The following is a 14,137-nucleotide window of genomic DNA, read 5'->3' as shown; positions in this document are numbered from 1 at the left end:
ACCTAACCCTAACACACCCCTAACCCTAATACCAACCCTAACCATTATCCCAACCAGAACCACAACCCTAACTTTAGCCCAACCCTATCTTTAGCCCCAACCGTAACCCTAGCCCAACCCTAACTTTAGCCCAACCCTAACCCTAATGGAAAAATGGAAATAAATACTTTTTTTTATTTTTACCTAAGTGGATGATAAAGCACAATGGGCAGGAGATTTCTATAAATCCCATTCACTCTGCTGGACCTGGAAGACGCTGCAGACGTTTTTAGTGCAGCAAAAATACACAGCGTCAAAAGCTCACCCAAAATTAATCATGGGAGACCTAAGGCAAAATTATCTAAATACTATAAGCTAAATATTCAGTTTTAGTCTCTTCCCAAATTTAACTGTTAGATAAAACAAGGGAGACACAAAGCGCAAAAGGGTCTTATCCGATAGTAAGTTAGCAATTTTTAAGTAGGAAGCTGCTCATCTGGTATTAGGTGGTTAAAGCACATGTAGGAATGGCTGCCGCAGATCCACAGGTCGGTCAACGACCCGACAATACAATACACTGCAGAGAAGATGTGGATTCCAGTCCGCGCTGCCCAAATAATAGATTTCCAAGACGTAGCAACACATATAGCTATATGTGTTATTTTCCTGAGGAAGGGGTGGTATTCACCCTGAAACGCGTAGATTAAACCACTTTTTAACTGTTTTACTACGTCTTGGAAATCTATTATTTGGGCAGCGCGGACTGGAATCCACATCTTCTCTGCAGTGTATCAAATTTAACTGTTGTCACTTGGAAGCAAAAACAAAACGTACTATAAAAAAAAGACTACACTGTACATCACAAATAGTGATAATCACAAATCACAAGGATCTCCAAACAAAAACAGAGTATGCATAGCTTTATAATTAATGGAAGTACTGGATCTACTACTAACTTTGGATTGCCATAACACATCCTTAGTCACAGGCAGACAGACTTCCCATATTAGCTACCAGCTATCACAACACATGGTATAGTACAGCCAATCAAGAGGGACTATCATTCATACCTGTATAAAAGCAGGGGCAGGGAATGAAGCAGCTAGACACCGAGACAAATAGAGTTTGAAACTGCTTTCAGAAAAGGGAAAATCTTTGGATGCAGTTTTAAAAAATATTGCTCCAGAACCTACAGTGCTGAAAGAGTTCTTTGGGTCATTCCAGGGCCGGGTTTTACGAGCAGTCATAAGAGATGGGTGGGAATGACCGCTCACATATCCCACCCCAGGGGTGTTGTTTAACAGATAAAATGGAGGCCGAGTCTCTCATTCAGTGTCTATGACTGGAGGTGAGGAGACCTCCAGTGTGTGTTTTCAAAGACACTATATACTGTATACTGTATATAAAGTGCTCTCAGTGAGAGAAACAAAATAGGAATCTTGTGGGTGTGATACCTTTTACTGGCTAACAAAATATAGTAAATGATGTTACAAAGCAAGCTTTCGGGACTGCTTACATCCCTTCATCAGGCTGATGTAACAAAATATTGAAGGGACGTAAGCAGTCCCGAAAACTTGCTTTGTAACATCATTCACTATATTTTTTTAGCCATTAAACGGTATCACACCCACAAGATTCCTATTTTGTTTTTCTCACTGAGGTCACTTTATATATATTTTTCCTACTGGCTAACACGGTACCAAACTACTTTTTTTTATTCGTCAAAGACACTGACTTGAGCGTGCGGACCCGCAGGGCTATATGGACTATTTATCTGCAGTTCATCTGCAGTTTATTTGCAGTTTATCTTCAGTGTGTGTTGCTAAAGGCACTGACCTGAGAAGGCGGACCCATAACACCATATGGACTCTTTGTTTTCAGTTTGTTTTTCACTTTGTGCTTGACAAGGTTCTGTTTTGTTTTGCCACCCAGAGCGGTTTATGAAGTTGAATAAACTTGCCTGGACTATTGCATGAAAACCGCCTCCTGTGCCTACCTCAAGAACAAGCTCAGTGAGTACAAACCTCTACAATTGGTGGTAGAAGCATGCTCATGAATCCCAAGGGGCAGTGTGACTGCCGCACAGATATTGCATGTCCTGGGTGAAAGCAGGTGCAGGAGCAAAATTTGACAACATGGAGGAATTGGTAAAACAACTCATGCTGGCTAATCTCCAGCAGCAACAGATATGGTAGCAACAGCACCAGTAGCATAGAGGGCAGCAGTGCCAAAAGCACCAGCACCGTGAGCATCAGCAGTGCCAAGAGCAGCAGCACCATAAGCAGCAGCAGATACAGCAGGAGACAAATAAACTCCTGATGCAACAAATTCAACAGCAGCAGAGACAGATGGAACTCCTGGCAGTTGAAGTCCGCAGCAGAGAGAACTCCCCAACCCTAAATCCAGATGAAGACTCTCATGTGCGGAAGATGGTAAGGAGAGCATTGCAAAAGATGACCCCGGGTGATAACGTCGAGATGTTCCTGGCAGTGTTTGAATGGGTGGCAGACCGGGACAAATTGCCTATGGAGCAGTGGGCAATTCTGGTGCCGTATTTGACGGGTGAACCACAGAAGGCGTGTTATGACATGGCGTTGCAGGACGCAAAAGAGTACGCCAACTTAAGGGCTGAGATCCTAGCACGTTTAGGAGTAACTCTGACTGTCAGGGGTCAAGGGGTGCACGAGTGGGCGTATCACAGTGACCAAACCTACCCGGTCCCAAATGTTCAATCTTCTACACCTGGTCCAAAAATGGTTGCAATCTGAATCCTCCTCCCCAGCACAGATGGTGGAGAAGGTGGTTATTGACAGGTTAATACACTCCTTACCAAGGCCGGTGCAATCCTGGGTTGCCCAAGGAGGTCCCCGCAATGCCGACAACCTAGTGAGCCTGGTGCCTGGTGGAGAGGTACCAGGTGGTCGAAAGGTCCTTGAGGAAGCAAGGTATTGTAGTATCCCAATACTGAGGTTCCCAAAGCGGGGCTGACACCCAAAAGAGGGTAGCTAGAGCCACAGCTGGGGGGCGTCTAAGAGCACCGGAGTTAATGTTCAAGATCTCTTTCCATAGTGTAATTTGTTGGAAGTGTCACACCCCTGGCCACATAGCCGCCCATTGTCCCATGACCACTGAACCAATGGACTGCAGCACAGGATGGCGCTGCTCGTATTTTGCCTATCCAGCCTGTACTGCTCTTCCCCAAACAGGAGAGGGGCTGCAGGCGTGCCCCGTGACAGGAGACGGGGTGCAAGTGACTGGCCTGCTGGACTCAGGAAGTTTGGTAACTTTAGTGAGGGCCACAATTCCTCATCGGCTAATTCCTGGAAAAAGGGTGAGCGTCCGTTGTATCCATGGTGACGTGAAGAACTACCCTGTGGCCCAAGTGGTCATAAGCACAAACTGTGGCATGGAGTCCCAGGAGGTCGGCATGTTCAAGGACCTATTGTACCCTAGTATATTAAGGTGGGACTTTATGTTTTTTTGGGACTTGTGGGGGAAAGGGAGGATGTTTGGTTGCCCGGACGACAGCCGAGTTGCTCCCGAAGAAACCTCATCGCAGGCGCGAATTATAGGTTTCCATTTTGTGCTCTTGTTGGCGATGAAGATGAGGCAGCATCCAGAGTCCAGCGTCCCTGAGCTGAAGGTGTCCAGGAGAAACTGTGGAACTGCCCAGCTAAGGGATTTAACTTTAAAAGGGTCATTTAATAAAGTAACGGTACTTAATGGTGTAGCTCAAGAGATGGGTGCTGACACACAATAACCACATTTTGCCATGAATGGGGAGGTGATATTTTGCATCACCAAGATGAGGGGGAGGTAATTGAGCAGTTACTGGTGCCAGGGCCGTACAGACGCAGAGTGTTAGACATGGCCCATACACTTTTGTTAGGTGGTCACCTGGGCGTAGGGAAAACCCAGGAACGGATCCTCCCAAGGTTCTACTGGCCCGTATATCACCATGATATTGGGAACTTCTGTAGGTCCTGTCCCACCTGACAGCTAACTTCCCTAATGGCCAATTTTCGTAGCCCCTTGGTGCCGTTGCCCATTATTGAGGTACGGTTTGATCGCATAGCCATGGATCTAGTGGGACTCCTCGTCAAGTCCACCAGAGGGCATCAGTATATCCTGGTGATACTGGACTATGCTATGCAATACCCGGAGGCCATTCCACTACGTAACTCTTCCGCCTAGTGTATCGCCCGAGAGTTGGTCCAGGTCTTCTCTAGAACGGGGTTGCTGAAAAAGATCCTGATGGACCAAGGGACCCTGTTTATGTAAAAGGTGATCATCCACAGATTGATGGCTCGGTAGAAAGGTTCAATAAAACCTTGAAGGGCATGTTGAAGAAGGTTGTGGAGAAGGATGGCTGGGACTGGGACTGTCTTCTACCATGCCTTCTCTTCTCCATCAGAGTAGTCCCGCAAGCCTTTACTGGGTTCTCCCCTTTTGAACTGTTGTATGGCCGACACCCCCACAGACTCCTCGACATAGCCAAAGAAATGTGGGAGGCGGAGTCTACACCCTACCAGAGTGTAATAGAGCATGTGGCCCGGATGCAAGAGAGCATTGACAAGGTGATGACCCATGTAACTGAACACCTCCGCAAAGCACAAGAGGTGCAGTTTAGGATCTACAATAGGTCAGCAAGAGTGAGACAATTCAACCCAGGGGATCGGGTACTGGTGCTGGTTCGCACGGTGGAGACCAAATTCCTGGCCAAGTGGCAGGGTCCCTATGAGGTAATGGAGAAAGTTGGGGAAGTCAACTACAAAATCCACCAATTGGGGAAGTGGAAGTCCTACCAGGTGTACCACGTGAACCTAATCAAACCGTGGCAGGACAGAGAACCTGAGGAAACCATTTGTCTGCTGGCCAAGTCCAATGTCAGTGCAGAGGATGTCAAGATGGCAAACACCCTATATTGCTCGCAGAAGCAGCAGTGTCAGGAGTTGATGCAGTGGAACAGAGACCTGTTCTCAGAACTTCCGGGGTGTACAAAGATTATAGAGCATGAGGTCCTGACAGAGCCTCATGTCCGGGTCAACGTGAAGCCATATCGGATTACTCAAGCTCATCGAGAGGTAGTCTCGAAGGAGATGAAGCGGATTCTGAGCCTGGGGGTCATCAAAGAGTCTAAGAGTGGCTGGTTCAGTCCAATAGTCTTAGTGCCTAAACCAGATGGGGAATGGCGGTTTTGCAATGACTATAGGAAGCTGAACGTAGTCTCGAAGTATGATGCATACCCAATGCCCCAGGTCGAAGAACTAATTGAGAGGCTAGGGCCGGCCCAGTACATTACTACCCTTGACCTCACAAGAGGGTATTGGCAAATCCCTATGTCCCAAGATGCCAAGGAGAAGACTGCCTTTTCAACACCAGATGGGTGCTTCCATTACACAAGGATGCCATTTGGGTTAAAGGCGCTACAGCTCTATTCCAGACAGCCATGGACCGGATCTTGGCCCCCCACAAAAGGTACGCAGCGCCCTACCTCAACGACATTGTTATCTTCAGCCAGGATTGGGGGAGCCATCTGAGCAAAGATAAAGCAGTAATGGATGCTCTATGGAACGAGGGGTTTTCTATAAACCAGAAAAAACATGTCTTGGGAATGGAGGAGGCGAGATGCTTGGGCTATGTTGTAGGCAGGGGCAAAATAAAGCCCCAAATAAATAAAGTTGAAGCGAGCCAGGGCTGGCCACAACCGCTCTTAAAGAAGCAGGTCAAGGGCGTTCCTGGGCATTGTGGGCTATTACCGCCGGTTTATCCCAAACTTTGCCATGATAGCTGCCTCTCTAACAGACCTCCTTTACCCTTGACCTCACAAGAGGGTATTGGCAAATCCCTATGTCCCAAGATGCCAAGGAGAAGACTGCCTTTTCAACACCAGATGGGTGCTTCCATTACACAAGGATGCCATTTGGGTTAAAGGCGATACAGCTCTATTCCAGACAGCCATGGACCGGATCTTGGCCCCCCACAAAAGGTACGCAGCGCCCTACCTCAACGACATTGTTATCTTCAGCCAGGATTGGGGGAGCCATCTGAGCAAAGATAAAGCAGTAATGGATGCTCTATGGAACGAGGGGTTTTCTATAAACCAGAAAAAACATGTCTTGGGAATGGAGGAGGCGAGATGCTTGGGCTATGTTGTAGGCAGGGGCAAAATAAAGCCCCAAATAAATAAAGTTGAAGCGAGCCAGGGCTGGCCACAACCGCTCTTAAAGAAGCAGGTCAAGGGCGTTCCTGGGCATTGTGGGCTATTGCCGCCGGTTTATCCCAAACTTTGCCATGATAGCTGCCTCTCTAACAGACCTCCTTTAAAGGGACGAAGTCAGCTATGGCTAAGTGGTCTCCAGAAGCTGAGATGGCCTTCCAGGAACTGAAACTGGCCCTATGCAAACAGCCTGTGCTGGTAGCACCCGATTTCTCCAAGGAGTTTGTGGTCCAGACGGATGCATCTGATGTGGTGCTGGGCGCTGTCTTATCTCAAGAGGTGAACGGGGAAGAGCACCCCATAATGTATCTAAGCAGGAAGTTGTCACCCTGTGAGAAACTATTCCATAGTGGAGAAGGAATGTTTAGCCATCAAGTGGACATTGGACTCTCTAAGGTATTACCTCTTGGGAGGAAGTTCAGACTGGTGTCGGACCATGCCCCACCAAAGTGGATAAGGGAGATAAAAGGGAACAATGCCTGAGTGACCAGGTGGCTCCTAGTAGTTCAGGATTTTAACTTCCTTGTGGAGCATAGGTCAGGGAAACTTAATGGAATGCTGATGCTCTGCAGAGAGTCCATTGTTTATTGGCAGAAGGTGCCAAGCCCCCTGGCTTTGCGCAAATGGGGGAGGGTATGTAAGATGGCTGCCGGACAAGTCCTTGAGGGGAGTTGTGTCACCGTAGCTGATAGCTGTAGTGATGTGAGCTTGGATGTATGTGTAAGGTGGTTCTAGCAGGAATGCTTAATGCAGTGATGGGACACAAGCAGAAGAGCAAGAATTAACAGCTTTATTTACAGGGGAATACTCCACACAGGGAGGTAAAAGGTGAAACAGTATAAATGACAATAGGTTTTGCAAGGTGAAGTACAACGGTACAGTTAACGGCAGTTCAGTAGCAAATGTATAAGGAAGTCCCAAAACTGCAGCTCCTGCTGCGAACTCAATGGCGCCAGCAATGGCCGACACAGTGTCCTTAATTAGTGGGGTCCAGTAAACAGCAATACCCCGTCTTCTTGTGACAGTGGTCGGTCTCCGGTACCATCCACTGCCCATAGTCCGCATACCGTGGTGACTGAACAACGGTGAGGGCCACGGTATTGACTAAGCCCGACATGACTCCTGCATCACTCTTCTCACAGTCTCGGTCAAGCAAGCCTAAAGTGTCTGATGGTAATACAGGTCAAAGTCTTGTACGAGCCATAGTTGGCTCGGCAGGAGCACACTGGCACAGTTAGGGTGCTGGCGTCTGTCCTGTCCTCGGTCACTCTTATAGGGAACGTGTGTAATACTCACGGACACAGGTCGTTCTGTGCCTCGCTTCCTAAAATTCGCTGGACGTCTATTTCTCTCTGGTCCCCGCTGTTGACAGTGGGCGACGACAGGTACTAGCTGGCACTCTGCTAGTGCTCTCAGACTGTTGCAAGGCTGGCTCAGCTCTACTCGGTGTACACAACTCAGGTCTGTGTATACGGTTCGGCTTTGCACGGTTCTGCTCTGCTGTGCACAGCTCTGCAGAGGTCCCTCTCTCTTGAATGCTTTTGTGCACGCTTGATTCTGCAGCGATGGGACCCTCTCTATGCGAGCCGTCGATACTCCATGCAGGGGACAAGGGAAGCAGAGCGTGCCATTCACTGTTCTGCACGCTGCTCTGTCCTGGTGCCTGGTGCTCTGCCCTGTTGTCTAGGCGGAAACATGCTATGGCTTCTTCTTCATCCTCTTGTTTCAGCCACCTAAAAAATTAACCGCACAATTTATTTTCCTTTTTGTAAACCTTATTACTGCCCAAAAAATCATCTTTAAATTGTCGCAAGATGATTAAAAAGAGCTATATCCTGGACTGGTGCTTCCCAGTCCTCCATCATTGACCATATGGTCTGAGCCCTTGCCATTGCTTATACACTTTATGAACAAACACCAAATCTGTTGCTATTCTCCAAAAGGGGAACATTTTTGACCACTGCTTTTCAATGACTTTTTCCAAGTACACTGCATTTGTATCACAAGTTATCATCCACTTACCCATAGTCATATATGTTGAGGTCACATTTGCATGACTAAGGTGGTATTGGCGTTAAAGAGCTGGTAAGGAGTTGGATACAGTTCTAGGAGACATCAGATTGTTGTTACCTCTATTTGAGGCAATTGAAGGCTGTACAGTACATTTTTGAAAAACTGACAAATTGGAAAAAAAGCAGGAGAATTTTAATTTCAAAAGATTTGGTCATGTCTAGCAACCATGTAACTATATATTAATAAACTCTGAGGGCTTGGGACAAAAGTATGTAATTACTCTGTGAATGTAGGCTTTGGAATCATTACACCTTGCAGTTTATTCCTGGTGTGAGCGGATGATTGCTTAACTGCATGTATACGATTTGGGTACTTGTGGTCACTCGCTGACTAGACTCACTTGGCTTATCTCAATAAAAGAGAGTTGAAAGAAGCAGGAGAAGACTAGGTACCAGGTGACTGCATGTATGTAAATCACGTAGATGTGGTCACGTGTCCATCCACCGGGAGATTCCGACAGCGTCTACATGGCACATTGTCGTGGTTTTCATTCTGTAGATTGAGTGACTGCATACTTCTTTTTTTCTGAGATCAAACAATCTCTATTATAGACAACATTCTTAATCATTTAGTGGTTTAGATCAATTAGGAGAGTGTGAGCGACATCTCTTGACCGAATTGGAGTATAACATATCTGTGTGTGCATAAATGTAGGGTTAAGCAAAACATGTAAAACCTAGAGTGCTATAGAGTGCTATTGCAAGTCCAAATTGAAAACAGTACAAGGACTGTGTGCATTGTGCATGCACAAAAGCAGATTATTAACTTAATTTGTTGCGCATTACAATCTTATTCAGCAAGTGAAGGCTACTAAGATGTATTCACAGTTTATAACAACCACAAAAACCACATAGTCTGAAAGGACGTAGCACAGGTTCTCCAATCATCTATTTTTGATGTTGCTGTTTTCACATACTTTTGATGTTTAAAAATTAAGCAGCGTTAAATCAAATCAAACAGATAAAAACAAATTTGTTAAAGCAAATGTTACCCTTTCAAAATGTATTTTTTGCATACTCTGTGTAAAATCCGAGACGCGCAGATCTGACAAAACTAGAATCTGAAAAATTGCACGGATGTTCACGGGAAATTATCCTCTGCGAACTTAATGTCCCTTATTATTCTTCAGAGGTCTCTCCAGACCCCATAACATAATTAATTAAAGATGTAAAAATAAAAACCAAAGAAAAAAACCTTATGCTCACCTCACTGCTAGTCTGTCTGGCCCCTCGGCTGTTCTTTCCCCACTGTCCAGTTCTCAAGAGTCAGATTCTTTGTATATTTGAGTAGAATTCATTTTCACTTGAAAAAGGTCGCTCATCTCAAGTTCAGTTAGATGTGTTTACCTCATTTTTCTAAAATTAACTTCAATATTAGTTCAACATTAATACACATTAATAATTGTTTTTATCATCTATCCAGGGATTATTTGTAACACCTCCAAAACAATTACGTACATGATTACCTTTGTGTACAGACTGGTATTCAATGTAATAAACAGTTCAGGTACGATGAAAAAACTATGTAATTTCTATATTTTGTGAAGTTTGTATCGTTTTTGTTTTCTAATATGTAATTCATAATCCAACAGTTTTCACTTTCTTTGTTGCAGAGTAGATATCTTTCTTAAGCAAACGTTGCAATAAAGTGAGTTGATCAGTACAAAATGACTGTTCAAATTAAGCACCGCACATTGCAGGGGACTTTGCCATACCTTTAACCACTTCCCGATATGTGAAGTACAGTTACATCTTATGTCCGCCCCCTGATTTTGATGCAGGTTCGCAAGGCAAGCCTGATTCTATGCAGATGGAGAGGAGCTCCGCACTCGGCTGTTAATTTATTAAATGCCGCTATCAATCTCTGACAACGGCAGAGGGATGCACCATTCTATGTGCCCATCGGTGCGCCCGTGACAAGATTGTGGCTCTTCAATGGGTTGCCATAACAGCTTAGGTCATCTGAAGATCTCTCTGCCTGTCATGACAGACTTCCTGTAGGGGGCGAGGCCTGGCTGAGCTTGAGACAAGACGTGTTTACCAGGTGCTCCTGCTGAAGCTAAAGGATTATAAAGAGGGAAGTGACCCCTTGGCTATAAATTGAACACCAACAGTGTCCGGAAACCATCCTGCTCCTCCAGAAGCTTAAAATTGTACAAGAGGGAAAAGCGGCTGCCCGGATTTGAGAGCTGGCCAAGTCCCAGGTGCCAGTGAAAAGAGGACAGACGCCATCTTCATACAGTGAGCTGCTGTGGAGGAAAGACATCCAGCGTCACAGAGGTACCGTTTGAGGAGACTGTTGGACACTTTCCCTCCCCTCTCCATCCCTGTTGAGTGGCCGCACTTCCCCCTCACTAGTTGTCTGAGAGGCCAGAGACTCTGTTGTCACCAGAGACTCTGCAGCCTGACTCTGTCTCCTCGCACCCCTCCCCCACCTCCTCACATGTGTTGACAGCCGCTGGCCAGCACTCATTACATACCTCTGCTGGGGAGAATGGTGAATTCCTCTCCTGCTCCTGACTACCCTGGCTGCAAGCCTGCCTGTCACCGGGATCTGAAGCGACCTGAGCGAGACCCGGGGACGTTGGTGACATTATGGACTCTTTTTCCTGCCCCTGGCTGGCGCCATATTGCAGGGAGAGGCAACGCTGGGGGTTGAAGCTGGGAGCACAGCACAAACCGGCTCTGTGAGATAAAATTGCACCCAGAGTTGTGGCTGGGGAGGGGGGAGAGAAAATATACAATAAAAATATAATCCACTGAAGACATCAAAAAACGGGGTCTGGGTCTGAAGGAGGGGAGAGGAGGAGAAGAAGGAAAGAGAGGAGGGGAGAGAAACAGCCATAAAGGCGAAGGAGACTGGGGAAGAAAGGGGACATTATATGTCCTGAAGAGTTAACCCTCGGGTTTTTTTTTCCCTCTGAGTGTTTTTTTTTCTCAGACTAGAGGTCCCAGAATAGCAGAAATAAAGATTCAGGACACTCTCTTTAGAATCAGACTCATTGCTGAGATAATAGTGACACCAAGTGGTCACTTTGAAAGTCAGCATGCATCTATCTCAAAATAAAGGACGAACCTATCTACTTGCGCATCCCTTAAAAATGTGACTACCTTCATGAAAATTTATATGGGGGGGAATGTGAATGACGCTAAAATAGCTACCCGATATCGCTGAATTTCAGCGTCTAAAGATGGTCAAGATTGGTAGATCCACATCAGTTTCTTCTAGATCTAAAGTTTCTCTAACTCAAGTAGATATGAATAAATTCCTTAATAAAAACAAACTAAATCCACCGCGACTAAATCCAAGCCTCTAGTGCCCATGGATCAGCACTCTCAAGGCGACTCTGAATCAGATATAGTAAGCGATATGGAGGACAATGGTAGCATGGGAGACCAACCTGTCTCTAGATCCTTCATAAAGAGGATTCTTATTAAATCTCTTGAACCGTTGGTCAAAGACTTATCCGTCATTAAGCAAGAATTCTCACAAATAGGCCACAGGGTGGATACGCTCGAGGCATCCAATTCTACCATAATCCAGCAAACCAATGAGGCTATAGCTTGCTCACAGAGCCAAGGAGAACATATCAACCAAATATATTCTATCCTTGAGGATCATGAGAATAGAGAAAGAAGGAATAACTTGCGGATAAAGGGCATCCCTGAATCAGTAGCGGCTGAAGCGCTGTCCGCAACCTTGATTGAAATATTTTCTAAACTTCTGTCTCAAGACGACCCCTCACAATTTGAGATAGTAAGGGCACATAGGTCGTTAAAACCAAGACCCAAAATGGGAGACCCTCCCCGGGATGTCATTTGCCATTTTTTGGACTATCGTACTAAGGATTTAATAATAAGACATTCAAGGGAAGCAGAAAATATAACATTTGAGGATTCCCAATCTTGATCTTTCAGGACCTAGCAGCATCAACATTAAATAAGAGACGTCTTCTAAAACCCTTTACTGAGGCTTTGCGCCATAACCAATACCAATACCGCTGGTTGTACCCATTTGGCATCGCAATAACTTCCAAGGATAAACGCATCCAGGCCAGAAACTCGGCAGAAATCCAAGAGGCGAGCAAAGAGCTGGGGATAGTCCTGGAAAAGTATCCAGACATAGAGGTATACCATCCAGTTCCTTCACTGCACCCTCTATCCCGGCCCGAGCCTTGGAATCTGGTCCAATCAGCAAAGTCCACTCGAAACCGGCGTAAAGCAGCAAAGCCAAAATCTATTTATCCGGATGAAGAAAACTGACGAGCTGATGGCCTAAGACAAGGACATGTCCATGACATGGGAACTACCTGTCCGATATGGCCGATCAGCAACGATAGAGTCATCTGGAGGCTGCTTAGTTTGACTTTATTGTATACCTGTGCTTTCTTTTTGTGTTCTAATTTTCGATTCAGGTAGAAGGGTCAAACTGCATCATCAATCGATATCTAAGGCGGATTTCATGGACCTCATGTGTGAGTAGAGCACTACTCAGAACAGTTTATTGTTGCTTCCTTTCTCGGGGGGCCTGCTCGATCCACTTTAATATATCTTGACTGTGAGTGAGGGGGCAGGCATTGCTCCAAGAGATGGGAAATAGATGTTTATACATGAGGCCTGTGACACTGGCGTCATCATAATCACTCCCCCCCCCCTTTTTAATTGTTAATTGTCTCAAATCAACATAGTTTATGTTACTGTTATTTGCACTGGCATTGACCAGTCCACTACCCCAGTTAAAGTAAACTTAATACCACTATGCTCCAATTACCCCTTGTTATTGCCCACGTCCTCCCCTGATTGGTCCTGTGAGGTCACACTGCAGAACAAAGGTCTGCACACTCACTTCAATTTATATGGAAGCTAATCAAAGTACACTAAAATTAGCAAGCTTTAACATGCATGTCTTAAATTCACCTATCCTAAGAGCACAGACACTGAATTGGTTGAAAAAAGAAAATTTTAATATTCTTCTTTTACAAGAAACGCACTTTCAAATTGAGAAACTTCCCTCTTTTGATAATTCATATTACAACCAGTGGTACCACGCCACTTCCCTCCAGGAGAGTTCTAGAGGGGTGTCAATTGCATTTGACAAGAATACTTCTTTTTTACTATCTGACTCACTGGTTGATCCAGAGGGGAGATATATTTTTATAAAAGGCCTACTGGCAGGAACCTTGGTCACTATTGGCAACTTATACGCCCCCAACAAAAAACAAATCAAATGGATTACATCCAAACTAAATCAATTCCGCTCCTTCTTAGAGGGCATACCACTTCTTGGAGGGGACCTTAATATACCTCTAGACCCAATCTTGGACTCGTCCACAAAAAAATGTCAGATTTCATACCAAAATATTATCAGGATAAAGAAATCCCTGCATAGTCTTTCATTAATAGATGTGTGGCGACATATGCACCCTAATGACCTTGACTACACTTTTTTCTCCCATCCCCATAATTCCTACCACAGAATCGATTATATTTTCCTACCAAGATCTTTGTTGCCGAACCTATTTAAAGCAGAAATTCTTCCCTCAGTACACTCTGACCACTCGATAGTTGCAGTATGGTTTTCAACTTCAAAACCCCATTCCGGGTATCGCTCATGGAGGCTAAATGATTCAATTCTAACCTCAGACACTAACAAAAACAGGGGAAGAGTCTTGAGGAGGTCATTTGCATATTCCCAGTGCCTTCTGGGATAGGTGAAGAGTCTCCGCGAGCTCAACGATCACTGGGTTTTGGCCGTTGCAGCTGAAAAGAGGAAATTGGAAAACCAGGGGAAGAGTCTTGAGGAGGTCATTTGCATATTCCCAGTGCCTTCTGGGATAGGTGAAGAGTCTCCGAGAGCTCAACGATC

This window comes from Dendrobates tinctorius, unplaced genomic scaffold (assembly GCF_039654945.1).
Source record: "Dendrobates tinctorius isolate UK_male_01 unplaced genomic scaffold, ASM3965494v1 ptg000029l, whole genome shotgun sequence".
NCBI lineage: Eukaryota > Metazoa > Chordata > Amphibia > Anura > Dendrobatidae > Dendrobates > Dendrobates tinctorius.
Note: the sequence above shows the minus strand (reverse complement) of the source record.